This window comes from Arachis ipaensis, chromosome B5, assembly GCF_059453495.1.
Source record: "Arachis ipaensis isolate K30076 ecotype BB chromosome B5, ASM5945349v1, whole genome shotgun sequence".
NCBI lineage: Eukaryota > Viridiplantae > Streptophyta > Magnoliopsida > Fabales > Fabaceae > Arachis > Arachis ipaensis.
The window spans coordinates 63,062,652-63,090,130 of record NC_142440.1 but is presented as its reverse complement, the minus strand read 5'-3'; the positions used below and the strand labels follow the sequence as shown (position 1 = coordinate 63,090,130).

At 37.9% G+C, this 27,479-nt stretch overlaps 1 non-coding gene across 1 annotated transcript; it reads right to left on the bottom strand.

Annotated features, from left to right (window-relative positions):
• Positions 1-21,465: 21,465 nt before the first annotated feature.
• Positions 21,466-21,573, bottom strand: LOC148564424 (small nucleolar RNA R71). Its single transcript, XR_015884076.1, has one exon. It is a non-coding gene; the product is annotated as a small nucleolar RNA R71 (small nucleolar RNA).
• Between the last annotated feature and the right edge of the window lie 5,906 nt (positions 21,574-27,479).

The following is a 27,479-nucleotide window of genomic DNA, read 5'->3' as shown; positions in this document are numbered from 1 at the left end:
GGAGATAACCACACCCACAACCAGCAACCGTGGCAGAAAAACTCAAACCAAAACATCTCAAGAAACACAACTTACTCAAACCACGACCAGCAAAACGCTAATAATAATCAATACAAGAAACCACAAAATACATATCAACCACCCCACCACAATCCACAAACTCATCAAAATAGCATTTCCGCACCAACATTTAACCCCCAAAACTACCACACTACCCCTACAAATAACTTCCAGCAACCACATTCCACCCCCATCATACCACCAATAGACCATCATGAAAGTAGAATTTCAAGTCTTGAGGCAGCCATACAAGCAATTTCTCAGTCCATTCAAAGCTTGGTCAAAATGCAAGAGAGAAATGAAGCTACCATGAAGAGCCTTGAACGACAAGTGGGACAATTGGCCAAACAAGCTGAACGGCCAACCAATGTTCTCCCGAGTGATACAATCTCCAATCCAAAGGACAAAGGAAAAGCTACAAAGTGGGAGGAGTGCAAAGCAATCATAGTGGGAAGTGAAAAGACTAGGGAGAAGGAAGCCATCAATCAAGAAGAACACAACAGAGAAGTTCCACAAGAAGAGACAGAAGAGAGAAGTGAAGAGGAGAGAAAGACCAAGAATGCACAAAGCTCAAAGAAAGATGTGGACATCCTTGAAACACAGCTACAAGAGAAGAAGGAAGGGGTGAAGCCAGATGTCCCCAAACTTCCGTACCTTCAGAGGTTCAAAAAAGAAAACGAGGATAAGCAATACTCAAAATTCCTGGATATATTCAAGACTCTCAGCATCAACATTCCTTTCTTAGAAGCACTTGAACAGATGCCATTATATGCCAAATTTATGAAAGAAGTACTCACAAAGAAAAGATCCCTGAAGGAAGGACAGATTGTTGAGATGACAAAGGAATGTAGTGCTATCCTCCAAAGAGAGTTACCAGAGAAGAAAGATGATCCTGGGAGTTTTTATATACCTTGCACCATAGGAGACATAACAATTGAAAAGTCATTCTGTGACCTTGGTGCAAGCATAAACTTGATGCCTTTGTCTCTAATGAGGAAACTTCGAATTTGTGAGCTGAAATCCACACGAATACTCCTTCAAATGGCTGATAAATCCATCCAGCAAGCAGTTGGAGTTGTAGAGAATGTAATGGTAAAAGTGGAGAAGTTCCTTCTCCCAGCTGATTTTGTCATTATGGATATGGAGGAGGACCCTAACACTCCCATCATTCTGGGGAGGCCTTTCCTGGCTACGGGCAGAGCATTGATAGATGTTGAGAAAGGGGAATTATTGCTAAGAGTGCATGATGAGCACCTAGCATTCCATGTTTTTAAAACCTTGCATGAGCCAATTCAAGAAAACGATTCTATGAAGGATAAGGCCACAGATCAAAGTTTGAAGGAGGTAGTCAATGAGTTAACTCCAAGACTTCTACATCCATGCTTGAAAGAAGTAGAGATGGTGTAACAGACCAAAGAAATCAAGGAGGAACTAGATCCAAAACCCCCAGATGAGAACCTCAACATTCCAGATAAAGAACCACCAAGGCATGAATCATCTCTTAAGAAAGAAGAGAAGAAGAAGAGGCCAAAAGGGTGGAAAAACAAGAAAATCCCCACTGAAGGCTTTTCACCAGGGGATAAAGTAATGTTAAACACCCAACCAATGAAGGTGTCCCCACAATCATCTGAATGCTATACTGTGAACCGGATCCTTTCACTTGAACACCTAGAGATCATCAAAGAGGAGACCGGAAGAAAGTTCACAGTAAGAGGAGAAAAGCTGAGGCACTATGATTTTCAACCTCCTTGATCAAAAGAACAAGATGTCAAGCTAGTGACAATAAAAGAGCGCTTGTTGGGAGGCAACCCAACCTGAGGTAGTTTTCTTTTCATAGCTTTTTCAATAAAAATGTTGAATAATTGATATGTATTGCAAGGAGCTAAGTTTGGTGTTGCACACCAAAAACAACTTAAGGAAGAATGGAGGATTCTAAGTTTGGTGTTCTACCAAAACCTCATTCAAAAGCACATTCTAACCTCCTGCACATTGTTAGCTCCAAGCAATCGAACAGATTATTCAACCACTTAACTGCTTTTTAGCCTTAACTTCATAACCTTTAGCAAGGACACAAGATTTTGCCTAGAGTTAACCTGCTGTATCCAGAGAAGTGGCAAGAACTTAAGTTTGGTGTCCCCACACCAAATTAAATCCACAAGCCACACTCAATTCATGCATACTAACTGGTCATCTAAGGGCTTGAGAAGCAAGCAACTTTTGAGAAGTATGCAGGGAATTCACCACCATTTGAAGACACTATGTATCATAACTCAAAAGGGCACAACAGAAGGAAGGACAAAGGAACTGCAAACCAATAGGTTGTATTTACACTTAACTCTTACTATTGAAAAATGTTTTGACTTGTGTTTTGTTAAAGTGTTCATCTAATACAAGTAGAATCACTCTTAGAATAAGTAAGCTAGTCTATGTGTGTGCTTGTATGTTTACTTTCACTGAACAAAAAGCATGCTTTGTCCCCTGCATTTTCAATTCAATAAAAGAAATGTTTGAATGAGAAGTAAGATAGTCTCTGTTAGATAGAAGTAGAATAAAAGTAAGTGGTGGTATGTGTATGATTGTACAATAGCTTACTTTTAGTGAATAAAGTGCTAGGATATCTCCTTCTAAGTATAGAGTGGCCTACTGTCTATGAATCTCAATTAAATAAAAAAAAATTCTTGGTTAAAAAGAAAAACAAAAAGAAAGAAAGAAAAGAAATAGCCAAAAAGTGGCAGAACAAAAGGAAACAAAAAGAAACAAAGCTGGACACCAATAGCTTGAACCTTAAAATATATGCCTGTGGTGTCTTTGTACTAGGATCTGCTTGGATTAGTAAGCTCTTCGGAGTGCATCAACACTTGGTGACTTGGATTAACTAATCCGGGATCATCAGCTGAAAACCCACTATCAAGAGCAACCTAACTACAAGGCATTTAGTAACCCAAAGAGGTGCTGGGCATCAATGTTTAAAAGGGAATGTGAGCCAAGTGTCCATGGTGAATAATGTGTCAAGTATACAGAAAAGAAAATGAACTTGCTACACATGACACTCAAATAAAGCTTTTTGAACAAAGTAATAGCCAAGGATAAAGGAATAATGAGAGGTCATAGCAGTATGTTACTTGAAGCTTGAAGGAGACTTTCTAGGCCTAAGAGTCAATAAGAAGTGAGTATTTACATATCCACACAAAATCCCATGAACTACCAAGAATACTCTGCTAGCATGAACATCCTCTTCCTTTTCATTCTTTCTTCTCAATAAATCTTTTCTTGCTTGGGGACAAGCAAGCTTTAAGTTTGGTGTTGTGATGACAAGTCATCTTAGCCTAGTTTTACTAGTCTTTTTCTTTTGTTTTCACTTGAATTATGCACTTTCTTGAGCTACAAGCAAGCCAATTTAGGTAGATTTTCATGCTTCCTTTGATTTGATCAACCATAGATAAATTAATGCAATTTCATGAGGTTTGATGCCATAATTGTTACATATTAAGATAAAATGAATATCTCATGATTTTGAGCATAGCTTTGATGTGTTTGGTTGATTATGATAGGTGAAGAAAGCTTGGAGAAAGGTTGAAGCAAGAAGGAATGGCTAGGAGTAAAGGGAGGACATGGAACTTAAAAATCACTCCCTGGGCACCAAAAGTTTGCGCCAACGTTAGACCCCTAACTTTTGGGCTAAGGTTGGCACATGAAAATCACTCCCTGGGCACCAAAAGTTTGCGCCAACGTTAGACCCCTAACTTTTGGGCTAACGTTGGCACATGAAAATACCCCCTGACCACCAAAAGTTTGCGCCAACGTTAGACCCCTAACTTTTGGGCTAACGTTGGCACATGGGAAATACAAAGGGGGAGCGAAAGTTTGCGCCAACGTTAGACCCCTAACTTTTGGGCTAACGTTGGCGCCATAAGTGCACAAGGTAAAGCCAACGTTGGAGCAAAAGTTAGACCCCTAACTTTGGCACCAACGTTGGTATCAGCAGATTATGGTAGCTGATATGAAAAGTTGGAGCAAAAGTTAGACCCCTAACTTTTGCTCAAACTTTTACTCCAACTTTTGCAAAACTCCAACCCGGTTCAATTGGTTCACTTTGGTTCCTCTCCAAACTCCAAGAGCAATCAACCAAGGCCTCTTTCAACCCAATTCCACCAAGAGCAAAGGCCCAACTCAAGGCTTGAAGATCATTTTGAAGAAAGTGTATAAATAGGAGAGAATTCAAGTTTTCGGGGAGCTTTCCCTTTGAATTTTCATAATAGTTTTCGGAGAGCTTTGGATATTGAGTGATCTTTAATTTCTTAGTCTTGGGGAAGGAGAATTCACTTCTCTTCCTCTTAGTTTTATTGCTTTCAATTTAAATTACGATTGTCTTGGATCTTGGGTTAGAGAATTGAAGAAATTCTGTTTCAATCTCATCCTTGGATCTCTCTGCTTTATTTACTGCTTGATTGAATTTAATTTCTGTTAATTGCTCTTCATCTACTTTCCTTGCAATTTACAATTCCCTTGCAATTGTTCTTGTTGGATCTAGGAAGGCATTGAGATCTAGACTCGGTTTTCTAGTCTCTGGGTCCTGAGATCTGAACTTTTAATTTCTAATTCTCTGTTTACTGTTTTCATGTTCATTTACTTTTCTGCTTCAAGATCTGATTTAACCCAAACCCTCTTCTACTTCTCTGCTTGATGCAAATTTACTTTTCCTTGTTTAATTTCTGCAAATCCAAGTCCCAATCCCCTTTACAATTCAAGTCATTTACATTTCTTGCACTTTAAGATTCTGCAATTTACATTTCTTGCATTCTAAGTTTCTGCTATTTAATTTCTTGTTCTTTAAGATTCAGAACTTTAATTTCTTGCTCTCTTTAATTTCATGCAATTTACCCATTCCCTTTACTTTCCATGCAATTTAATTTCTGCAAATCACAAATCACTCAACCAAATCTTGATTCGCTTGACTAAATCAACCACTAAACTAAAAATTGCTCAATCTTTCAATCCCTGTGGGATCGACCTCACTCCCGTGAGTTATTATTACTTGATGCGACCCGGTGCACTTGCCGGTTAGATTTGTGTGTTTTGGGAGAAATTCATTTTTCCACCAAAATACTCATCAATGATTGAGGCCATTATTTGTTTAGCTCACTTATCCAAACTAAGCCTACCCCTTAAGTTACCTTTGTTAGCCACTTCGAGCCTTTAAATCCCATTTGTTCTTTATTTTACCACATCACTAGCCTTAAGCGGAAAAATAATTATATATCCCAATTGAATCTTTGGTTAGCTTGAGATAGAATTGTGTGTTAATTGAGTATGGGAAGATTGTGGGAACAAAAGATAATAAGGGAATGTGTCATGATAATATAATGGGAATTTGGGTACCTACTCATGTGAAACTATAAAAGAAAAATTAAAATTCTATGTGCATTGATAAGCTGTGTTTATTTTAATGTTTAAAAAAAATCCAAAAATATTCAATAAATGAATAAGGGGACAAAATTACCCCAATGCTAAGTTAAAATTCAAGGATCAATGCATATATGATAAACTTAAAATAAAAGTTGATACATGAGTAAAGAATGTGAAAGGAAAATTTTGGGTAGCTAGGCATGAAATTTAAGTTATATAGAATATATATATGTGTGTTAGGTGAAAGCTTGGGTTAATTAAAGATTCAATTTATAAGCTTACTTAGCCATATATATACCCTTACCCTTACCTTGCCCCCATTACAACCTTGAAAAGACCTCATGATGTTTGCATTGGTATATTAAATGTTGTTGATTGGTTAGGTGAAGAACAAAAATTAGAAAGCATGATTAGAGAAGGATAGAGTGATTGCCCTATACACTAGAGAGATTAGAGCGTACAGACATCATCAGTGAGGGTTCAATGCTTAAATTCTATGTTCCCTGCTTTCATGAGCTACCTTCTTGCATTTTTATCTGTTGTTACTATATAAGAATTGAATTAGTGGAATTTGATTTGTGATTGTCTTGAAGAGCTTATTTACTTTTAACCAAGTGGACAAGAATCATATAGTTGCATTCAAATGTATAGGTTGCATTGCATTGCATGAGTTTTACATGTTCCTACTCATTTATTTTATCTCCTTCAACTTAGCATGAGGACATGCTAATGTCTAAGTGTGGGGAGGTTGATAAACCATTATTTTATGGTTTATATTGTGTTTAATTGTGTGGTTTTATCAAATCTTTACCCACTTATTCATTAAATTAGCATGTATTTACAATTCCTTCCCAAAATTACTCCATGGTTGAAAACTTGCTTCCTAGAGACTTTTAATTATGTATTTTAATTCTCCTTTATTCCATTCGATGCCATGATCTGTGTGTTAAGTGTTTCAGGCTTTATAGGGCATGAATGACTTGGAGATTGGAAAGGAGGCTTGCAAAAATGGAAGGAACACAAGAAATTGAGGAGATGACCAGCGAGAAATGACGCGGACGCATGGCTCACGCGACCGCGCGAAATAGAGGAAATTACAGTGACGCGCTCGCGTGCCTGACGCAAACACATAGATTGGAAACTGCACAAGTGACGCAAATGGGTGGACGACGCGCACGCATGGCAAGGCAAAACGCTGGATGACGCAATCGCGTGACGTGCGTGATCTGCAGAATCTGCAGAATTCGCTGGGGGCGATTTTGGGCCCTGTTTTGACCCAGTTTTTGGCCCAGAAAAGAAGATTAGAGCCAGGGAACATGCAGAGACCAGGGACAACATTCATTCCGCATAATTTTAGTTTTATATCTGATTTTACTCCTCCTCTAGGTTTTTCTCTCTACACAGTCATAGTTCTTAGGATTTTGACTTTTTTGCTTTTTGGATTGGGATATTAAGAAGAGTTATTACCTCTGTCAAGACTTCATCATTCTAGTTTGTTTCCTTACTTGTCACTTACTCTTTCATATCCTTAATTTATTCAGAGTTACTATTGGATTATTTTTAGAATTTATTAATACAAGAACTATTTTTATTTTTAATTGATCCTTTTTATTATTATTCATCATGTATTTCTTTATTTCCCTTTCTTATTTCGTAAATTTTACATTCATAATGAGCGAGTAGTTCCATAACTTGATTGGGAGTTGGTTGAAAGGAGGACCTTAAGTTGGAATGCCCATGAGTAAAATTATAATTGGGTTTAGCGTTGGGTCGCCATCTAATCACTGACACTAGTCCTTCCCAATGGAGAGGATTAGAACTTGTGAGTAGAAACTGACTTCCAACTTGCTTAACTTTCCTTTATCCGGTAAGGGATAACTGAGCAGACAACCTTCAATTATCAATTGATCTTGGGAGACCTCCAACAAGGATAGGCCTTCCGACTAATCTACTCCCGGTCAAGGTTTTTATTTAAATAACATAAATTTTCTGATTTAATTTCTTGTTTATCAACTCAAACCATTTTAGAAAACATCTGATTAATAAAATAGCACATCTTTCTGCAACTCGTTGGGAGACGACCTGGGATTCATACTCCCAGTATTTTAATTCTAATTTTGTGACAACCCTTCTAAATTGATAAGCGGATTTTTGGTTGGTTAAGAACTATACCTGCAACGTATCTCTTATAATAATTTCTTAACTCGCTAATTTCTGCCACGTCAATGAGCTTCACCCTCCTTCAGATCGAATGACCACTGACCCTGGCGTTTGGTGTTTATCAGAGGAGATTAATGACCACTGACCCTGGCTTTAATCACTTACAGCCTTGCCATTGAATGAATCACTCATTGCTAAAGTAGTCAATAAGAAGTATTAATCCAGAAGGATAAGCATCTCTGATGCCTTAACTAATCTACACCAGTTCAGTAATACTTTATTTATTATTCTTTCAAGCGCCTACAACAACCACTACCTTTTCTATCCGCCTGACTAAGTCCAGCAAGATAACCATTGCTTGCTCAACCCAACAATCCTCGTGGGATCGACCCTCACTCACCTGAGGTATTACTTGGACGACTCGGTGCATTTGCCAATTCAGTTGTGCGAGTTCTAATTTTGCGTACCAAGTTTTTGGCGCCGTTGCCGGGAATTATTTGTGATTGACAAACTACCGGTTATCTTGCTGCTTAGATAAGGTACCTTTTACTAGTTTTCCTTTTTATTTGTGTTTCTTGGTTAAAATTTTTTAACTATCTTTATTTATTTTCTTAAAATTTTTCAAAAATTGTCTTAGTCATCTTTTACTTTTGTTTGAGTCTTGTGTCACTTTTTTAAATTTGGTGTCTTTTTGGTTTTGGTTGATTTTCAAAAATTGTTCTTGTTTGCATGCTTTTTTGTTCGGTTTTTTTAGTTCTTTTCACTTATTTCATTTTAAAATTTTAAGTTTGGTGTCTTTTAGTGTTTTTCTCTCTATTTTTCGAAATTAGTGTCATTGGATTTCAAAAATTTTTAAATTTGGTGTTATCTTTTTCTTTCTTTTTGAATTTCAAAAGTTTTTAAAAACCTTTCTTTGAATTTTCAAAATTTTTGAATCTTTTTCCTGTCTTGGTTTTAAAATTTTAAGTTTGGTGTCCCGTTATCTTTTTATTTGATTTAATCTATTTTTGTATCTTTTTATCTTTTATCTATCGTATCTTTTTCTTCGATTTTAAAATTTTGTTATCTTATCTTTATTTTAAAATTCAAAATTTAAAAGTTTAGTATTTTGTTAATTTCTCTTTCTTTCAAATTTAAAATTCGAAATCATTGTTTGACTTTATCTTTTAATGTTCAAAAAATTTTTCAAATCTTTTATCTTTAATTTCAAATCTAGTTAGTTACTCATTTGTTTTATCTTGTTTTAATTTTAAGTTTGGTGTTTCTTTCTTTCAAAATTTGAATTTCAAAATATCTGATTGACACTCTATTTTTAATTTTCAAAATAAAATATCTTAAGTTTCAAATCTTATTTTTTTTCCTTGATTTTCAAATCTTGTTATCTTATCCTTAATTTTAAAATTTAAATTTTAAAATTGAGTATTTTGTTAGTTGTTCTTTTCAAATTTGAAATTCAAATCTTTAAATTTTCAAATCTTATCTTATCTTTTCTTTCTTTTGACTTTTCTCTCTAATTTTTCGAAAATTCCCTTTTTAAACTCAAATCTTGTTAGTTAATCGGTTGATCTATCGTATTTTGAATTTTAAAATTTTGATGTCCCTTTAGTGATTTTCTTAGTTAATTAGTTTCTTTTTCATTTTTGAATCATATCTTATCTTGATCTTTATCTTATTTATTTATTTTTTTCTTTTTTGATTTTCAAATTTTGTTATCTTATCTTATTTTCATTTAATATTCAAATTTTAAAGTTTTGTGTTCCATTAGTGTTTTCTCTTTCTTCTTGAATTTCAAAAATTTTTAAACCTCTTTCTTTCTAATTCTTTTAAATTTTTTGAAATTTTTAAATTATTTTTTATTTTATTTGTTCTCAAATTAGTTTTCGATTTTTTTTATTTTATTTAATTATTTTCAATTTTTTTAGTAAAAAAAATATTTCTAATTCTTGTTTCTTTTAGGATATCTCACTGGAAGCTCCCTATACTATGACATAGAGACTCCCATTTTCCTTTGTCACTTGTCTATGTATGCAGGAACATGAAGAGTTCACTATGGACCCAATTGAGAATGCACAACACAGAAGAACTTTGGGGTCTTATACAGCTCCCACTCCTGACTTCTATGGAAGGAGTATTAGTGTACATTATATTGATCCAGATGACTTTAAGTTCAACATAGACCTAATCATGCTGATACAGCAACATTGCGAGTTTCATGGACGCACATAAGAAGACCCTAATAAATTTATCTCTGACTTCCTACAGTTCTGTGACACTATAGAGACCAATGGAATGGAGCCTGAAGTCTCCAGGCGAATACTCTTCCCATTTGCTCTGAATGATCAAGCAAAGCTGTGGTGGATTTATGAACCCAGAGAAAGTGTGAACACTTGAGATAAGGCTGTTAACAAATTCCTGAACAGGTTCTCCCCCTCGCAGAGATTGGCTAAATTAATAACAGACGTTTAGACTTTCAGCCAGAAGGAGAGCGAGTCCCTCTATGATGCTTGGGAGAGGTATAAGTTGATGTTCAGGAATTGACCCCCCTCCATATGTTCTCAGGATATGGCAAGATAGTCATCTTCTATGAAGCCATCTCTGAGATGGCCAGGAGGTCAGTGGATCACTCTGCAGGCAGTTCTCTGTACTTTATAGAGACACACGAAGAGGGAGATGAGCTCATTGAGATTGTTGCCAATAACCAGTACTTATACTCATCTGAGAGGACTCCAGCTAGGAAGGAAGCTCAAGGGTGGAAGAATCACTCAAGCAGAGAGGAAGTAGAACGCCCAGGAGGGAGCAAGATTGAAGTTGAACTCCCCAGAGGTGGTAGTATGGAAGTTGAACGCCCAGAAAGGGGTCCATATGCATCAATTCAAAAGACGTTTCCCTCCAGCACCCTGACAAACCCTTTCCAGTTACTCTGGACATTCATCCTGCATTACACAAGGCCCCAGAGTACAGAGCCAAACTGTCATACCCTTAGAAACTTCAGATACCTACTAACACTCTTCCCAGTTACACAAAGGTGAATCCAGGAAAAGAGTGTAAGACCCTCATCATGACAAAGGAGGCTGAGCCTAAGTTGGTACACTCTATTGAGGAACTGAATGAAGAAGAGACTCAAGAAGAGGCTGGAAGCACACTGTTACATGCCCCTCTAATGGGAAGAAAGTCTGAAGTACCACACCCTCAGAAGCCCCAAAAGGAGACCAAGGACGAGCACCACTCACAATCGTTAGAAGACTCTAAGAAGTTGCAAATTAATATTCCTTTTGCTAAGGTTTCAGAGCAAAGATCTATCTTTGCTGCACTCGTAAAGAGCTTATCCACTGAAAAAGAAACAGAAAATAGGATACAGGGTGAGTCCCTTGAATCACCACTCCAAGAAGTTCTTGATGACGGGTACACTCCACCCATCACACAAGAACCAAGTCCTAAATTCATGGTGGTGAAGATAATCAAGGAAAGCACTGAAAAGGGGATTGTGGCCAAGGACCCAAAGATGATATCTAGGAAAAAGAAAAGGTCTGCAAGAAATAATACAATCCCTACCCTAACAAGCAAGGAGAAGCAAGCTAATAACAATAACAGAAAGCTTGTTAGGAGGAATTCAAATCTGAGGGCACTAATCTTCTCCTCTTCTCCTATGGAGTCATTTTGTTTAACAAACTGGAACAAGAGGAAGAAAATTCAACAGTCAAGTATCAAGCTAATGACAGTAAAGAAGCGCGTGTTAGGAGGCAACCCAACCATAAGTATCTTATAGTATTTTCTTTTTTTCTATTTTGTTTCTATTATTTTAGTTTGATTTCATATTATTTTATAGTTTTCTTAGCTTTTCTAATGTTTGTGATCATGTGTAGCCATTAGAACAGAAACAGGAACGCATAGGAGAGAAACAGAACACCCTAGAGGGTGCCTCTTTTGGGCATTCAACGCCTATAAGGGGAGCAGTCCTGGCGTTTAATGCCAAGAGGGGACCAAGTTTTCTTTGCTTGGAGACAAGCAAACTTTTTAAGTTTGGTGTTGCAGAGTGAGCTCTAGTTGTATAGTATCATCAATAGCACCAAAGGGAGGTGAATTATCTTCATAGAAGAGCACAGCCTGAGCAACCATCAGCACTAAGGTGGTCGAGTTTCATTCCCCCTTCCTTTTTGTTTTTCAGTATTCTATTCTATTTTCTGTTTTCTACTCTAGCTCTTGCATGATCACTATTAGGATTTCCTTTTCTTTCTAGTCTAGTAGTTCAATTTTGAAAATTTTAAAAAAAATTTATGGGTAGAAGATGTCTCATGCATTACTCACTAAAGCTTAAAAAGAAAATTTTTGAAAAAGAAGTAGTAAAATACATAAGATCTTGAGTTATATCATGAGTTATTCCAATTACATTGATGCGGTGGCCTTGCCTTTACTTTCTGAATGTATGAATTAACTGTGCATAATTGATGTTGAAGTTGAGCATATAGGCTCTTGAGGAACAGTAAATTTAGAGAAGTATTATTAATTCTCTGAAAAATAAAAAATATATTGATTCTTGAAGCAAGAAAAAGTAGTAAAAAGGAAAAAAGAAAAATAAAAAGCTCAAAAGAAAAAGAAAAGAGCAAGGATCTAAGGCTTTGAGCATCAATGGTTAGGAGGGTCAAAAAATTGGCCTAAAAAGCTCAATTGAGTTGCTATCCCTAACTAAATGCTTGTGGTATGATGGTGTCAAGTAAAAATCTTGAGACTGAGCAGTTAAAGTCATGACTAAAGAGTACACCTAAGAACTCTGGGCACCACTGTCTGGGAATATAAGCAAAGCTAAATTCGAATCCAAAGGGTTCCCCCAGTTAAGTGCCTGTGGCGTTTATTTATCCGGTGGTAATACGGGAAAACAAAACGGTTAGAGTCACGGCTAGGCTCAAAGGTGAAAAGCACCAACAAGAAGTTGTGTTCAAGAATCAAGAAAAGCTAAAAGAAGAGAATCAATAATATCATCCGGATTCTAGTTCCAAGAGATGTCAATATTTCTGAGCTTCAAAGGAAAGTGAGAGGCCAAAACTGTTCAGAAGTAAAGAGCTAATAGCCCCATTCAATATTTGGAACTGAGCTTCATTGACAACTCTGAGACCTATTGTATTTTTCTCTTCAAATTGTCCTACCATGTTTTTGGTTGCTTGAGGACAAGCAACAGTTTAAATTTAGTATTCTGATGAGTGGATATTTTATACCCTTTTTGGTACAATTTTCTTAGTGTTTTTAGTTATATTTTGTTAAGTTTTATTATTTTTTTGTAGGTTTTAGTGCCAAATTCACATTTTGGATGATACTTTGAGTTTTTGTGTTTTTCTTATGATTTATGTATTTTTGGGTGAATTTTGCAAGTTTTGGCAAAGTTTGATTTAGAGGCAAAGAGAAGATAGCAGATGTTGTCAAATGCTGACCTCTATGCATTCAAACGAGAATTTCTAGAGCTACAAAGGTCCAAATGACGTGCTCTCAATGCCGTTGGAAAGCTAACTTCCAAAGCTTTCCAGAAATATATAATGATTTATACTTTTATTTCGGAATCACTGCCTAAAACGGGCGTTGAACGCCCAACTTACCCCCTTTCTGGCGTTCAACGCCCAAGAAGGGCCAATCCTCCAAGTTGAATGCCCAAACTGGCGTTCAACGCCAGCCAGGAAGCAGGAACCAAAGTTGAACGCCCAGAACTTGATTTGAACGCTAGGCATCAGCCCAAACACTCACCAAGTGGGCCCCAAAGTAGATTTTAGCACTTCTTAGCTTATTTTATTTTCCTTTTGTAACTTTTAATTAAAAATAATATCTTTTTAGGTTTAGTCTTAGAGTTTTTATTATAAATAAGGGGCTTCCTTCCTCCTGAGGATTATGCCTCCCAAGAGTAGAGAAGCACAGACACATTACATTACACCTTCTTAAAGCATGAGTAACTAAACCTCCATGTTAAGGGTAGGAGCTCTGCTCATTCCCATGGATTAATATCATTACTTTTCTATTTTAATATATGTTTGATTCTATTCTATGATGCATTATCGTTCTTTATCCTTATGAATCTGGGGTGGAACGGAAGTATGACTCCTTATTGTACATGAGTTCTTACGAGTCCTTGACAAGATAGTATTGAGCTGCAGCTTGAGAATGCATCATAGGTTCCAACAGAGTATCTGGGCTAATTGGGATAAGTGACATAAAATCTCGTTAGTCATGGGTAATTGAGGTTTCTGTGGCACTAAGGCTAGAATGTTGAGCTTCATTCTTCTATCCGGAAGATCTGACCTTGTCTGTGGCGTTTTGAGTAGGATCACCGGAGATTGAATTGCGTGAGCTTCACCCTGTTCAGATCGAATGACCACTGACCCTAGCATTTGGTGTGGATCAGAAGAGATTAATGACCACTAACCCTGGCTTTAATCACTTACAACCTTGCCATTGAATGAATCACTCATTGCTAAAGTAGTCAGTAAGAAGTACTAATCCAGAAGGATAAGCATCTTCGAGGCCTTAACTGATTTCCGATCATTGTTTCTACACCAGTTCGGTATTACTTCATTTATTATTCTATTTCATGCGCCTACAACAACCACTACCTTTTCTATTCACCTAACTAAGTCCAGCAAGATAACCATTGGTTGCTCAATCCAACAATCCTCGTGGGATCGACCCTCACTCACCTGTTCGGTATTACTTGGACGACACGGTGCACTTGCCGGTTCAGTTATGCGAGTTCTAATTTCACGCACCAGTAAACCACTACGTTCTGGTGTTACATCAACATGCAACCCAAACCCTTCAACGAAGCATAACAATAAACTTCAAAAGGCTCGTGTGATTCTGGCAAAATCAAAACATACGCTGAAGTTAATTTCTCCTTCAAAGCTTGAAAGCTCTCTTCACACCTCGTCGTCCATACAAACGGCACCTCCTTCTGGGTTAACTTAGTTATCGGTAAAGCAATTTGAGAAAATCCCTTGATAAATCTTCGGTAATATCCGGCCAATCCCAAGAAACTCCTAACCTCTGTTACCGTTGTCGGCCTCTCTATTCCATCACCGCCTCCACTTTTGAAGGATCCATGGCCCTTACTCACTACGTGACCTAAGAACTTCACCTCTTCCTTCCAGAACTCACACTTAGATGATTAGGCATACAATTTACGCTCTTTCAGAATTTGCAACACAATCCTCAAGTGCTCTTCATGTTCTTCTGCCATCTTCGAGTAAACTATAATGTCGTCTATGAATACTACCACGAATTTGTCCAAAAAGGCACGAAATACTCTGTTCATGTAGTCTATGAATACAACAAGTGCATTCGTCAACCCAAAGGACATCACTGCAAACTCGTAGTTTCTATAGCGCGTCCTATACACAGTTTTTGGAATATCATCCTTCTTTACCCTTATCTAATGGTAACCGAATCTTAAATCAATTTTTGAAAACACCCCAGCTCATTGCAACTGATCTATTAAGTCAGCTATCCTCGGCAACGGATACTTGTTCTTCACAGTCACTTTGTTCAACTATTGGTAATCTACACAAAATCGCATTCCTCCGTCTTTCTTCTTTACCAATAAAACTCGCGCTCCCCCCGGAGACACACTCGATCGAATGAACCTCTTGTTCAGAAGTTCTTCCAATTAAGTCTTTTGTTCCGCCAGCTCTATCGGAGCCATTCAGTATGGTGCAATCGACACTGGTCTGGCTCCCGGCACCAAGTCAATAGCAAATTCAATTTCCCTTTGTGGCAGGAATTTGGGAATATCTTCAGGAAATACTTCAGAAAAGTCTCTAACTATCGGATTTTGATCTAACTCCTGTTCATCACCTAATGTATTCGCAACCAAAAGTATATAACCCTGACACTCTTTCCTACTATAATTTACCAACATAGAGTTCAGATAACAACCCTTAGCTACCACTGCTCCTCCTTCTCCTTCCAGCATAAACCGAATTGATCGCTCAAAGCAATCTAATAATACCTGGTTCTTTGACAACCAATCAAACCCTAAAATCATCTCTAGCTCAACCATTGGCAAACAGATTAAATCATGAACAAATTCTCTATCCTCAATCTTGAAAGGTACTTCCCTACAACCTGATTTAGTCACGATCATCTGATATCGCGTATGCACATGCAAATCGAAAGCTAATTCTGACATTTTCAACCCTAGTTCCTTAACCTTATCAAATTCAATGAAAGAATGCGAAGCTCCAGTATCATACAATGCAACCAACGTTTTATCACCAATTAAACATTTATCTCTCATCAAAGGGTCTCCTTTGGCAGCATCATTGGCGTTCTCAGCAAACACTCGTCCTTGGTGTTGATTCCGACCCGCATTTGGGTTCCTCCCATGAGTACAATCCCTCGCCAAGTGACCAGGCAATTCACAATTGAAACAACCACCTATACGCAACTTGCACGAGTCATACGTATGAGAACGCCCACAACGATCACAAGTTAAATTCGGAGAAGTCTTACTCTGGTTACCTCTTCCTCTCGCCTGGTAATATTGATCAAAAGTGGATCTTCTAATGTTGCCTTGACCTTAAGGTACATTTCCTCCCTTCTTAAAGTTCTAAGCTCTTGGTTGAAAGTACTTGCCATGCCCACGGTTGTTGTTTCCACCTCTAGTATCTCTTGCTAATGCCATCTTTTTAACGCACTCTTCAACCACTCGGGCCTTGTTCACAATTTAGAAAATACCCGAATCTCCAAAGAAGCCATAACATTCATTATGTTATCCCTCAAACCTCTGATGAGCGGATAATTTATATGCTTTTTGGCACTGTTTTTACATAGTTTTTAGTATATTTTAGTTAGTTTTTACTATGTTTTTATTAGCTTTTATTCAAAAATCACATTTCTGGATTTTACTATAAGTTTGTGTATTTTTCTGTGATTTCAGGTATTTTTTGGCTGAAATTGAGGGACCTGAGCAAAAATCTGATTCAGAGGCTGAAAAAGGACTGCAGATGCTGTTGGATTCTGACCTCCCTGCACTCGAAATGGATTTTATGGAGCTACAAAAACCCAATTGGTGCACTCTCAATTGAGTTGGAAATTAGACATCCTGGGCTTTCTAGCAATATATAATAGTCTATACTTTGCCCAAGTTTTGATAACGCAAACTGGTGTTTGAACGCCTACCTTCTACCCTATTCTGGCGTTAAACTCCAGAACTGGCATAAAAGCTGGAGTTAAACACCCAAACTGGAACCAAATCTGGCGTTTAACTCCAAGAAGAGTCTCTACACGTGAAAGCTTCAATGCTCAGCCCAAGCACACACCAAGTGGGCCTCGGAAGTGGATTTCTACACTACCTGCATTTAGTTACTTATTTTCTGTAACCCTAGCTACTAGTTTAGTATAAAAACTACTTTTAGTGATTTATTTTATATCCTTGATTAGTTTTATGCTATCATAGATCATATTGTACACATTTGGAGGCTGGCCTCACGGCCATGCCTGGACCTTCATCACTTATGTATTTTCAACGGTGGAGTTTCTATACCTCATATATTAAGGTGTGGAGCTCTGATGTTCCTCATAAATTAATGCAAAGTACTACTATTTTTCTATTCAATTCAAGCTTATTCTTATTCTAAGATATTCATTCGCACCTAAGAACATGATGAATGTGATGATCAAGTGACACTCATCACCATTCTCACTTATGAACGCGTGCCTGACAAACACTTCCGTTCTACATGAAAACAAGCTTGAATGCATATCTCTTAGCCTCTGGGTTCACGACTCATGGTTGCCTCTCCTGACAACAGAGCCTTCCATTCCGTGAGATCAGAGTCTTCGTGGTATAAGCTATAATCAATTGGCAGCATTCTTGAGATCTGGAAAGTCTAAACCTTGTCTGTGGTATTCTGAGTAAGATCTAGGATGGGATGACTGTGACGAGCTTCAAACTCGCAAGTGTTGGGCGTAGTGACAGACGCAAAAGGATCAATGGATCCTATTCCAACATGAGTAAGAACCAACAGATGATTAGCCGTGCGGTGACAGCGTATTTGGATCATTTTCACTGAGAGGACGGACGGTAGCCATTGACAACGGTGATCCCCCAACATGCAGCTTGCCATGGAAAGGAGTATGAATGATTGAATGAAGGCAGTAGAAAAGCAAAGATTCAGAAGGAGCAAAGCATCTCCATACGCTTATCTGAAATTCTCACCAATGAATTACATAAGTATCTCTATCTTATTTTCTGTTTTATTCACCTTTTAATTATCAAAACCTCATAGCCATTTGAATCTGCCTGACTGACATTTACAAGGATGACCATAGCTTGATTCAAGCTAACAATCTCCGTGGGATCGACCCTTACTCACGTAAGGTTTATTACATGGACAACCCAGTGCACTTGCTAGTTAATTGTGCGGAGTTGTGAAAAGGAGTTGAGATTACAATCGTGCGTACCAAGTTTTTGGCGCCGTTGAGATCACAATTTCGTGCACCAAGTTTTTGGCACCGTTGCCGGGGATTGTTCGAGTTTGGACAACTGATGGTTCATCTTGTTGCTCAGATTAGGTAATTTTATTTTATTTTTTTTTGCTTTTTATTTTCGAAAAATTTTCAAAAAAAATATAAAATAAATAAATTATTCTATGTCTTCAGAATTCTTAAGAATGAATTCTAGAGTTTCATGATGATTTGTTGAAGTCTGGCTGGCTGTGAAGCCATGTCTAATCTTTTGGACCGAGGTTTCAACTTATCATCACAAGAGCTTGTTGATTTCTATCAATCTTGCTGTTGAATGTAATGATCTGCTAAAGCTTGGCTGGCCATTGGCCATGTCTAGTATTTTGGACCGAAGCTTTCACTAAAAGCTTGGCTGGCTAGTAAACCATATCTAATTCCTGGACCGGAGCTTTAGACTAACATTGCATGATTCCTGAAATTCTTATTAAAAATTTTGAAATTTTTATTTTCTTTTCCAAAATAATTTTCGAAAAATACAAAAAAAATTTAATAAAATCATAAAACCAAAAAGAATTTTGTGTTTCTTGTTTGAGTCTTGTGTCAATTTTTAAGTTTGGTGTCAATTGCATTTTTTAATTTCCTAAAAATTTTCGAAAATTCATGCATGTGTCCTTCATAATCTTCAAGTTATTCTTGATGATTTTCTTTGTTTGATCTTTGTATTTTCATGTTTTGTGTCTTTTCTTATTTTTCATATGTATTTTCAATTTGTTAGTGTCTAAACATTGAAAATTTCTAAGTTTGGTGTCTTGCATGTGTGTCTTTTCTTAAAAATTTTCAAAAATAAGTTCTTGGTGTTCATCTTGACATTCAAAGTGTTCTTGCATGCATCATGCGTTTTGATCTTGAATTTTCATGTTTTGAGTTATTTTGATGTTTTTCTCTCTCCTCATTAAAAATTCAAAAATAAAAAAAATATCTTTCCCTTATTCTTCTCATAAATTTCGAAAATTTGGATTGACTTAGTCAAAAAATTTTAAAAATCTAGTTGTTTCTTATGAGTAAAGTCAAATTTTCAATTTAAAAATCCTATCTTTTCAAGTTCTTTTTCAAAAATCAAATTTCTTTCATTTTTTTTCAAAAATTTTAAAAATTGATTTTCAAAATCTTTTTCTTATTTTTATTTCATATTTTCCAAAATCTTTACTAACAATTAATGTGATTGATTCAAAATTTTAAGTTATTACTTACCTAGTAAGAAAGGTTCTGTTCGGTAGTTCGGGTATCGGACGGTTCAGGTTGATGCTTCGATTGATGAGAGGGGGATCGCCTGGTTCCGGGTTGCTGGGTTGGAGAGGGTGCCGACGACTTCCCGAGCACTTCGTGTGGAGAGAAAAAAGGGGGGGTGTCACCTGCAAAGACACTCCGACGCTCTAGTCAGTAGAGTGTGCAGGCGAAAAAAGGGGAAATGATGTGTGACATACCTTGGGGGAAGGGTAGGTCCTTCCCCATTTATACTATGTCAGAGGTAGGCCCTGCAAGGATAGGCCCACCTTCTTCGAGACCTCCCCTGCACAGCTGTAGCGAAGCTGTCAGGGACACGTGTCTAGGTCGGTGGACGGGCGCCTTGTTCCTAACCGTTCGGGTCGGGTTGTGCCCGGGTTGGGCCGGCCCACATTCAGTTTGGGCCAGGCCATAACAGTGCCCCCGACGCGCTAGCAACGACCGTGAGGGTCGTTGGTGGCGTGTTCTCTCCTTTCGTGCGTTGTTGCTAGGTCGGCCGTCCGTGGAAGGGACGTGCCTCTTGCGCGCGTGTCTGTTCGTTGCTGGAACGGCCACTTGTCAACTCGTTCTTCACGTGGAGCATTAAATGCTCATAAAGGGTTGGAAAACCCCGTATGCAAAGACCATTTTGCCCCCAGGCCTTTCGCGCTTCTTGAGTGGCAGTTTTAAACAGTTTTGCCTTGGTTTTTCCTCTCCCACTCTTGCTCCTCCTATCTCTCTCTTCTTCACTCCCAAAGGTCCCAAAGCTTCGTTCTAGCATCCTTACGCATCTTCCCTTTTTCCTTCCCAGTTTTTGCAACCAATCCAGGTAAGCATTAATCCCTTCTCTTTTCTGCTTCGTTGTTTCATATTCTTATTGGTGTCTTTCTTGTGCGTTTGTTCGCTGTATTTGCTTCTTGTTTTTGCTATCTGTTTGGTTCTTGCGTGGTGGATGACTTTTTAGTGTCAAGTAGGTGCCGTTAGGGGGTTACCATTCCAGGATGTCTGCTTCCTTGACTTGGATTTTGCTTTAGCCATACTTGATTTTAGTTTTTGAGTGGGTTGAGTATAGTTTTAGAGTTTTTCCGAGCTCCCGGCCTGTTAGACTAACCGAGTGGTAACCCCACTGTTACGACTTGGCCCAAACTGAATGTGGGCCGGCCCGACCCGGGCACAACCCGACCCGAACGGTTAGGAAGAAGGCGCCCGTCCGCCGACCCGGACACGCATCCCTGACAGCTTCACTACAGCTGTGCAGGGGAGGTCTCAAAGAAGGTGGGCCTATCCTTGCAGGGCCCACCTCTGACATGGTATAAATGGGGAAGGACCTACCCTTCCCCCAAGGTACGTCACACATCATTTCCCCTTTTTTAGCCTGCACACTCTACTGACTAGAGCGTCGGAGTGTCTTTGCAGGTGACACCCCCCCCCCCTTTTTCTCTCTACACGATGTGCTCGGGAAGTTGTCGGCACCCTCTCCAACCCAGCAGCCCGGAACCAGGCGATCCCCCTCTCATCAATCGAAGCATCAACCTGAATCGTCCGGTACCCGAACTACCGAACAGGTTCAATCTTTAAATTTTAGAATCATATCTTTTTGTTTCTTGTTAGTCAAGTAATTAACTTTAATTTCAAAAATCAAATCTTTTTAAAAAAAAATTCAAATCTTTTTCAAAATAAATTTCAATCATATCTTTTTCAAAATTTAATTTCAAAATGTTTTCTAACTTCTTATCTTTTTAAAATTGATTTTCAAAATCCTTTTCAATTAACCACCTAACTTTTTGTTTGATTTTAAAAATTCTTATCTTTTTTTAAACTATCTAACTACTTTCCTCTCTCTGATTTTCGAAAATCACTAACCACTTTCTCAAAAATCTTTTTAATTAAGTAATTTATTTAGTTTTCAAATTTTATTTTGTTTCTCGTTTTAATTTTTGAATTATAACTGATTTTTAAATAAAAACAAAAATATTTTCCTTTTTTTTTTAATTATTTTCGAAAACTTTCCCTATCATCTCTCTCTATTTATTTATTTATCTACTAACACTTATCTTACCTAAGGAAAGCCTGAACTCTTGGGAAAAGCTGGTCAGTGCTTTCCTGGCCAAGTTCTTTCCACCTCAAAAGATGAGCAAGCTTAGAGTGGAAATCCAAACCTTCAGACAGAAGGAAGGTGAGTCCCTCTATGAAGCTTGGGAAAGATATAAGCAATTGATCAAAAGGTGTCCTTCTGACATGCTTCCAGAATGGAGCATCATATGTATATTCTATGATGGTCTGTCTGAGTTGTCAAAAATGTCATTGGACCATTCTGCAGGAGGATCTCTTCATCTGAAAACCCCTGCAGAAGCTCATGAACTCATTGAAATGGTTACAAATAACCAGTTCATGAACACCTCTGAGAGGATTCCTGTGAACAATGGGACGCCTCAGAAGAAGGGAGTTCCTGAAATTGATACTCTGAATGCCATATTGGCTCAGAACAAAATATTGACTCAGCAAGTCACAATGATTTCTCAGAGTCTAAATGGATTGTAAGCTGCATCCAACAGTACTAAAGAAGCATCTGCTGAAGAAGAAGCTTATGATCCTGAGAACCCTGCAATGGCAGAGGTGAATTACATAGGAGAACCCTATGGAAACACCTATAATCTTTCATGGAGAAATCATCCAAATTTCTCATGGAAGGTGAAGGTGTTTTTGTGGAAAAGCAAATTTCCAAACACCTAAAACTAACCGGCAAGTGTACCGGGTCGCATCAAGTAATAATAACTCACATGAGTGAGGTCGATCCCACAGGGATGGAAGGATTGAGCAATTTTAGTTTAGTGGTTGATTTAGTCAAGCGAATCAAGTATTGGTTTGAGTGGTTTGTGATTGACAGAAGCTAAATTGCATGAAATATAAAGGAAGAGGGAAGAATTGCAGTAAATTAAAGAGAACAGAAAGTAAAAGTGCTGAATCTTAAAGAACAAGTAAATTAAATTGCAGAAACTTAGATTGCAAGAAATGTAAATGAATGAATCTTAAAGTGCAAGAAAAGTAAATTGCTTGAATTATAAAGGGGATTGGGAACTGGGATTGCAGGAATTTAAACAAGCAGAAGTAAATTGCAATAAACAGAAGAGCAAAAGATGAATTAAATTTAAGTAGATCTAAATCAGAAGAGTAAAAATGCTTGAAGAATTAAAAACAGAAAGTAAATGGAGCTCAATTGCAGAAATTAAAAGAGAAATTAAAGATCTCAGGAGTGGAAGAGACTAGAAAACAAGTCTAGATCTCAAATCCTTCCTTGATCCAACAAGAACAATTGCAAAAGAAATAGAAAAGTAAGTTGCAGAAGTAGTAGAAGAGACGAAGCAGTAAACAGAATTAGAAATGTAAATCAAAGTTTCTTAGAATTATGCAGAAAGATAAACAAAAGAGATCTTAAGGTGAGATTGAAACAGAATTTCTTCAATTCTTCACCCAAGATCCAAAACAAGAAGTAAAGAGTGCTCAAGCAAGAACAAGGAAGAAGACAGATCAATTCTCCTTCCCAATTCTCTAAGATCCAAATTTAAAGTAAAAACTCTCAAAATTACAAAAAATGAAATTCTCTAAGAAGCAAAAAGTTAAAAGTCCTCTCTAAATCAAACTAGCTTCTATTTATACACTTTCTTATTCTTGGATTTAAGAATTTGGGAGGGCTTTTTTAATTTGGTGACGATTTGAATTTAATTGGATTTTTAATTGAATTTTCAGCCCAAGAGAAATTGCTCCCAGTGGAGTGCTCTGCTCTTGTGGGGAGCGGAGCATTGAGGCTTGTGTTGGAACTCCTTGTTGCGTGCCAAGGCTTGGGAGGCATTCAGGATAGCGCTCTGCTCTTGTGGGGAGCGAAGCATTGTGGCTTGGTATGTGTCTTGTGCGCTCCAACTCCTCCTGACCGTGTCATGTTGCGCTCCATGTTTCCCTAGCCGTGTCAAGCTTGTGCAAGGAGTGAAGAGAGTAGCGCTCTGCTCTCCTTGGGAGCGGAGCATTGCTTTTGCTTGGGTGAGGTCCCAAGTTCGAAACTTGTTGAAGGCATGCTGGCTCCTTTTCTTTGTGAAGGAAACAAGGGTGGCGCATGCATTGAGTGGGAGTGTCTTGGGTTCAAAACTTGGGGGATGCAATTTGGCCAAGTGTGGCTTATTTTCCTTTGTGAGTAGCGCTCCCCACTCCCCCTTGCTCATGAGTTCGATCCTTGGAGTAAGCATTGGCAAACTATTTCCCTGGATTTATTTGTAAGTGAAGCCCGATAATGCTCTCAAGGAGAGTGGAGAATCATTATTTCCTCCTTTGTTTCTTGGTTCAAAAGTGTGCTCCGCTCTCAAGGGGAGCGTAGCATCAAGCCTTGCTTTCTTGGTTCATTGTTGTGCTCCCTTGAGAGAGTGCTCCGCTCCTGAAGAGAGCGCTATGCTTCCTCCTTCCGTGTGCCATGCTTCATTGTTTCCTTTGCTACACTCTTCTTTTCCTTGGGCCACGCTTCTTAGGCCACGCTTTCTTATTTTCTTCTTTTCTTCACCTACAATTAATCAAAACAACCAATCAAAGTATCACCAAATTCACACGGTTTATAAATCATTCAAATATCAATCAAATTTAGCTTAAACCTCATGATTTAGTATCAATTAAATAGTGGTTGATTGATTCAAAGAAATCATGCAATTCCATTCCAAATTACTTACTTACAATGCAAGAAAGTTCATGAAACCTAATAAAAATAAAGAAAAAGACTAGTAAAACTAGGCTAAGATGACTTGTCATCACAACACCAAACTTAAAACTTGCTTGTACCAAGCAAACATTAGACATAAGAGAAGATAAAATGAGATAGAGAAGTATATATGTCCTTATTAAGCAGAGAGTAGAACTTGGTTCATGGGGTTTCATGCAGATCAATTGTAGCTCATTTATTACTTGCTGTTAAACAAACAATGTTTCCTCAAGGGTTCACTATGGTTGCTGCTATAATGCCTTGCTTTCTGCTTACCTCCCTTGTTAGCTTTTTCCTTCTTTCTTTTGCTTAGAGAGCTTATTACTCATTGAAGGCTTGGTGGCAAATGTTACAGTAGCCTTTGGCTTAATTATACTCAACATTTCTTCACCATAGACACATGGCTCACCTTTTTCTTCCTAGGATCATTGATGCCCAGCATCTCTTTGGATAACTAAGTGTTTTGTAGCTAGGTTGCTCTTTATTGTGGACTTTCAGTTGGCAATCCCAAATCAGTTGATCTAAGTGGCCAAGTTTTGAAATACTCCTCAGAACTTACTTGTCCAAGCATATCCTAGTACACAAACACCACAGGCATATGTCCTAGGGTCCAAGCTATTGGTGCCTAGCCTTATTGTTTGTTTCTTTGCCACTTTTTGGCTTTTTCTATTTCTTTTCTTTCTGTTTTGGTTTGTTTTCAAGGGATTCTCGTTAGTTGAAGGATCATAGCAGCAAACTAGCTTAAGCTTCAAGTAACATGTCATTATGCAGCAATCATTTTGTGAGCTAACAATTGAATCAAACACATACCACCACTAACTTTCATTCTAACTTTTGCAACATTGAACAATTACTTTTCTAAATCAAACATCTCTCTTTTATTCAAACAGCAAGGGAAACAAAACAAAATACTCAAGCTAATGAAGGATGACAGTTATTATGCAGATAACTTTTAAGCTAAAGAAAAATTGCAGATAGCTTTCTTTAGCATGTACTTTTACTTGCAACTAAATGAACATTCTAGCAAGGCATGAAGGAATCCCTGAATTAAAACATTTCATAACTACAAGGATTAAGTATAAATACAACCTGTTGGGTTGCAGCTTTTCATTCTTCCTTCAGTTATGCTCCTTTTTAGTCATAGTGCAAATGTTCTTTAATTTGTTGGCTGTTTCCATGCATACTCCTCAAACGTTGTTTGATTTTCAAGCTCTTTAGGTATCTGGTTAATCTGCAAAACTTATTTGTGGGCTTTTGAACTTTACTTTGTTGTGTGAACACCAAATTTAGTTCCTTGCCAATGTTTCTCATGCAACAATTTAACTATCTGTGAAATCTTTTTTTTTTCTAGCTAAAGATAATAAAACTAAAAACTATGAAACAGCAAATAGTTACTAGTTTATCTACATGTTTGAAGCTAGCATTATGCAGAAGGTGAGAATGCATTTTATGATGAGACTTTGGTGGAACACCAAACTTAGAATCCTTCATTCTCCCTTATATTATTTTGGTGTGCAACACCAAACTTAGCTTCTTGTAATATAGATAAAGCTATTTAACCTTTTTATTAAAATAGTTATGAGAAGAAAACTACCTCAGGTCGACAAGCACTTATTTATTGTTATTAGCTTGACATCCCTCATTCTTGCTTAGCTCAGGTTCTGAACCTCTTTCTCCTTGTCCTATTGCCCTCCTAAGTAAGGCTTTTGATGAGCGGATAATTTATACGCTTTTTGACATTGTTTTTAGTATGTTTTTAGTAGAATCTAGTTACTTTTAGGGATGTTTTTAATAGATTTTATGTTAAATTCACATTTCTAGACTTTACTATGAGTTTGTGTGATTTTCTATGATTTCAGGTATTTTCTGGCTGAAATTGAGGGACCTGAGCAGAAATCAGATTCAGAGGTTGAAGAAGGACTGCTGATGCTGTTGGATTCTGACCTCCCTGCACTCAAAGTAGATTTTCTGGAGCTGCAGAACTCGAAATAGCGCGCTTCCAATTGCGTTGGAAAGTAGACATCCAGGGCTTTCCAGCAATATATAATAGTCCATACTTTGGCCAAGAATAGACGACGTAAACTGGCGTTCAACGCCAGCTTTCTGCCCAAATCTGGCGTCCAGCGCCAGAAAAGGAGCCAAAACCAGAGTTGAACGCCCAAACTGGCACAAAAACTGGCGTTCAACTCCAAGAAGGACCTCTACACGTGCAACACTCAAGCTCAGCCCAAGCACACACCAAGTGGGCCCCGGAAGTGGATTTATGCATCAATTACTTATTTCTGTAAACCCTAGTGACTAGTTTATTATAAATAGGACCTTTTACTATTGTATTAGACATCCTGGATTGTATTTTGATCCTGTGATCACGTTTTAGAGGGGCTGGCCATTCGGCCATGCCTGGACCTTTCACTTATGTAATTTTAACGGTAGAGTTTCTACACTCCATAGATTAAGGTGTGGAGCTCTGCTGTTCCTCAAAGATTAATGCAAAGTACTACTGTTTTCTATTCAATTCTTCTTATTTCGCTTCTAAGATATCCATTCGCACCCAAGAACGTGATGAAGGTGATGATTATGTGTGACCCTCATCACCATTCTCCCCTATGAACACGTGCCTGACAAACACCTCCGTTCTACATGAAATAAGCTAGAATGAATATCTCTTAGATCTCCTAACCAGAATCTTCATGGTGTAAGCTAGAATGATGGCGGCATTCAAGAGAATCCGGAAGGTCTAAACCTTGTCTGTGGTATTCCGAGTAGGATTCAATGATTGAATGACTGTGACGAGCTCCAAACTCGCGATTGCGGGGCGTTAGTGACAGACGCAAAAGGATAGTAAATCCTATTCCAGCATGATCGAGAACCGACAGATGAATAGCCATGCTGTGACAGGGTGCGTGAGCATATTATTCACTGAGAGGATAAGATGAAGCCATTAACAAGGGTGATGCCTCCAGACGATTAGCCGTGACGTGACAGGGCATTGGATCATTTTCCCGAGAGATGACCGAAAGTAGCCATTAACAGTGGTGATGTATCACATAAAGCCAGCCATGGAAAGGAGTAAGACTGATTGGATGAAGATAGCAGGAAAGCAGAGGTTCAGAGAAACGAAAAGCATCTCCATTCGCTTATCTGAAATTCCTACCAATGATTTACATAAGTACCTTTATCCCTATTCTATTATTTATTATTCGAAAACACCATTATCAAATTATATCTGCCTGACTGAGATTTGCAAGGTGACCATAGCTTGCTTCATACCAACAATCTCCGTGGGATTCGACCCTTACTCACGTAAGGTATTACTTGGACGACCCAGTACACTTGCTGGTTAGTTGTATCGAAGTTGTGAACCATAGTATTGGCACCATGTTCTTGGCGCCATTGCCAGGGAAAGAAAGAG